This window comes from Aplysia californica, unplaced genomic scaffold, assembly GCF_000002075.1.
Source record: "Aplysia californica isolate F4 #8 unplaced genomic scaffold, AplCal3.0 scaffold00255, whole genome shotgun sequence".
Lineage (NCBI taxonomy): Eukaryota > Metazoa > Mollusca > Gastropoda > Aplysiida > Aplysiidae > Aplysia > Aplysia californica.
Window position 1 is genome coordinate 990,468 of NW_004797525.1, and position 4,416 is coordinate 994,883.

Here is a 4,416-nt window from a genome sequence, read left to right on the forward strand (position 1 = left end):
ATATATACACACGCTCACACACATACATACACATACACACTCACACACATACACACACACACCACACACACACATACACGCTCACACACATACATACACACATACACATACGCTCACACTCACTCACGTACACACACACTCACACACACACACACATACACGCTCACACACGCTCACGCTCTGTCTCTCTCTCTCTCTCTCTCTCTCTCTCTCTCTCTCTCTCTCTCTCTCTCACACACACACACACACACACACACACACACACACACACACACACACGCATACATACATACGCATACACAAACACGCTCACACGCATACACGCCCACACACATATACATACATACACACACACGCACACACATACACACTTCCACTTATACATAAACACACATACTCACACACACACACACACACACACACACACACACACACACACACACACACACATGTTACTTTCTTGTAACGCATCTATTCTTCGGTTATTATATGAACTTATTGTGTTGCAAGAGCGGTAAAACTCTTACAATAAAAAAAACTCTCACCAAACTAAGCCAACGTCTGTTATCTGTTGGTATGACGTATCCCATTTAACCGAGGAAGGCTGGGTCGCCAAAGCAGCCAGCCTCCTATTTGATCTAAACTGTGTCAACGGGAGGGTAAAATGTTTACAGTGGGTGTTTGGCGGGGACTCTAGTGTGGTTTGCTTCTTCTTTCCTATCAAACATCTATCGTCCTTATCTCCCCTTCTTCTTCTTTTTTATGTTTGTTACTCTCTTGTAACAGCTCTAATCTCCTGGCGCTCATATGTCCTTATGCAGTTGCGAGCGCCGTAAAACCTCTACTAAAACTAAACTAAAAATGTTTAAAACCAATGTGTTCAACATAAACAGCGGGGGAAATAATGACTATTGTGGAGTCAAAAATTCGTGGCTCAACTTATCCTCAAATATCTCTTTAACGGGTGAATCAATGTCACCCATACTTTGTACAGCAGTTTGCTTCAATTAGTCTTAAACTTAATCATTTTTTCCACAACAATTGAGGGCCGATTAAAAAACTTTTCTTCGTAAATTTATATGAAATACTATAAATCTCCATCACGCGGAAAATGTGATTGTTCACAGCACTTACCGCTTCTCGCGCACATTTTGCATACGCATAATAATATGACCTACGTCACAGCTCGCCAGACACTTTTTAGTGGCAAAACTTCTCACAAAAACTATTTTTATAGTGAACAAATTATTTTGCTCTAAAGTTCCCTAAACATACTACGTTCAATAAGCATACTATTGCGGTTAGAAGAAAAAAAATGACAGACTTGCTTTTAAAGGCGATATAGCCTAAGCTGTAAACTTTTAAAAATGTGTAGAAACAATCGACTTGGATTTTTTATTAGTATTTATTAAGGAATTTTCTAGAATACAGTGTTCAGGAGTTTGAACAAACATTCACCTGTAAAGACAAATTGATACAAGTCATTGTGCAAAAGTTGGAGAATCTATGTTCGATAGGTAATGAGATATCTGTTATATAAATGCCAACTTGGGAACATTCGTGTCACTTTTCCCATAAAACTACGACAGCTGCAGAGTTGAAAGTTGACAAGTACCTGCAAAACGTAGGGTGTTTGCCTCTCATTCAAAGGTCCCGGGTTCGAATCCGGGTAGCGGCCGAAAAAATTTCTTCTCTAAAAGTGTCTCCTTTCACCTCCTTTCCTGCTCTGAAGCAATGTTCTGTCGTCCGCTTTCACCTCCTCTTTCTGCCCCCACCCCCCATCTCCTTTGCCCCCTCCTCTGGGTTCGTGACTCTTTCTGCAGCTTTTCTACTGCTACTCCTTGGCTCCTTCTTACTGTTGTCTTTCAGCCACACCCCTGATCTTCTGGTAGGAAAGATCTACATCAAGCTTTCTCGGACAACGGCGAAAATTCTTGGAGGTTCCGTGTTAAAGTTGTGCCCGTTAAAGGTCCCTTGGTGGTCTAAAATCGATAAGAGTAGGCTTCGGCAGCCACCCGGGCAAAATTCAAAATTTCCTACCAACGGAAAATGTTTAATGGTTCCTGCGCGCTCATAATAATATGACCTTTTGCAGTTGCGACCGCCATAAAACAAAGAAAAGAAAAAAGCGACCAAGTTGAATAAGGTGAGAATGGGTACCCGACTAGAGACAACGAAAGATCTTGTCAGTTTGTTAGTGTTTGAGCACGCGCAATCCTCTGCTTGCACTGTGTGCTTCCCGAGAAGCCGAGAATATTTCTGACAGTTGTAAGGGTCTGCTGGAGGCAATGATGGTTGTAAAGCTCATAGAGCTTGCTGTAGAGCGTGGATATTCGCTATATAAATGCTATTGTAATTATTGTTGTTGTTATTATTATTATTATTATTATTAGTAGTATTATTATTATTTTAATGCTGCCACGGGTGCCTTAATTAAGGTTAATCATAGTCATAATCCTAGATGTACACTGTCATGTGTACCTTAAGGTTAACCATTATCCTAGATATACACTGTCATGAGTACCTTAAGGTTAACCATAGTCATAATCCTAGATATACACTATCATGAGTACCTTAAGGTTAACCATAGTCATAATTCTAGATGTACACTGTCGTGAGTACCCTAAGGTTAACCATTATCCTAGATGTACACTGTCGTGAGTACCTTAAGGTTAACCATTATCCTAGATATACACTGTCATGGGTACCGCGTGCGACGTAAGTTATTTAGATCATAATATGACATTCAAACTTTCTCCTACAGGAGACATCTTGTCTTGCTAAAAACTATTTAGACAGAGATTTTTAAAGCGCTGAAATACTCATTCTAATCAACAATCATGTTTCGCCTGTTAGCTCATACAATTAACTTCTTTGTGGCTGGTTGGCGGGTGTTCCGGTGTGGTTTGCTCCTTCTTTCCTTTTAAACATTTATCGTCTTTATCTCTCCTTTTTCTTAAATTTTATGGTTGCTACTCTCTTGTAACAGTTCTAATCTCCGGCACTTATATGACCTTATTGAGTTGCAAGCGCCGTAAAACTATTACTAAAACTAAAACATCTTAACTTCAAGGTGATTCCAATTGTGGTTTTTGGTGCGCCACGAGTAGGTTTTGCTTCCTTTCGTACCCTCTGTTCCTTCTGTCTGTCTGTCTGTCTGTCTGTCTGTCTGTCTGTCTGTCTGTCTGTCTGTCTTGTTTTTATCCGGAACTAATTGATGACGGTTATTGCATTGATTTGTCGTTCGTTTCTTGTTGTTATTTTTTTTAACCCAAATGAACAAGCGGGGGCTCTCATGGTCTAGAGGTCAAGGTGTTCGTCTCTCATTCAAAGGTCCCAGGTTCGAATCCGTATAGCGACGGAAACATTTTCTTCTCTAAAATTGTCTCCTTTCACCTTCTTTCTTTCTCTTTTTGCAATATTCTATCGTCTGCTTTCGTCTCCTCTTTCTCCCCCACCCCCTCACTTCCTTTGCCCCCTCCACTGGACTCCTGACTCTTTCTGCAGCCTTTCTACTGCTACTCCTTGGCTTTTTTTAAGACTGTCTTTCAGCCACACCCCTGATCTTCTGGTTGGAAAGATCTACACCTAGCCTTCTCGGACAGGGGCAAAACATCTCGGTGGTCCCGTGTGCAAGTTGCGCACGTTTAAGATCCCTTGGTGGTCCAGATTCAATAAGAATAGGCTTCGGTCACCATCAGGGCAAAATTCAAAATTTCTACCAATTGAAAATGTTTGGTGTGTTGTGCACGCTCATCTTATACAATTGCGAGCGCCGTAAAACACTGACCAAAAGCAAAAACAAAACAACAACAAAACGAATCAGCTAACTGTGATTCCCTCAGCAGAACTGCCCATTGCAAATTCTCATTCTGGTGAACAGTACACTTGTTACTTTTTATAGTCACCATCCACTTCCTTGTCTGCACAATTTTCATGGTCAGTGCTCGACTGTTTTAAACATTTAAGAGTGGATGGTTGGCGGGTGTTCTGTGGTGGTTTGCTCCCTCTTTCCTACCAAACGCCTGCCATTCTTATTTCCTCTCCTTTTTTGCTTTGTACAATTATATCACTCTCTAGTAACACTTCCAACGCTCGGCACTTACTTGACCTTTTATTTGTGTTTCAAGTACCGTAAAACTTTTACCAAAGCAGAAACAAAACATTTCCGAACATGAATAATATTCTACTTAGCCAAAACGACGAGGCGACGTGCGTGCACAGAGACAGACGTTGGAGACAAGCGATGCATCTATTCTCTGGGAAAACCTGCTCTACCGGAAAATATTAAAAAGTAATTATGCATTTGTCGCATAATATAAGGTTTCGTATTAGTGTAGTTTATGTTAATTAGGATTCACTGAGGATTTTGCAAGCAAGCTAAATAATGTTTGGATTTTTTTTTCATATTTGACT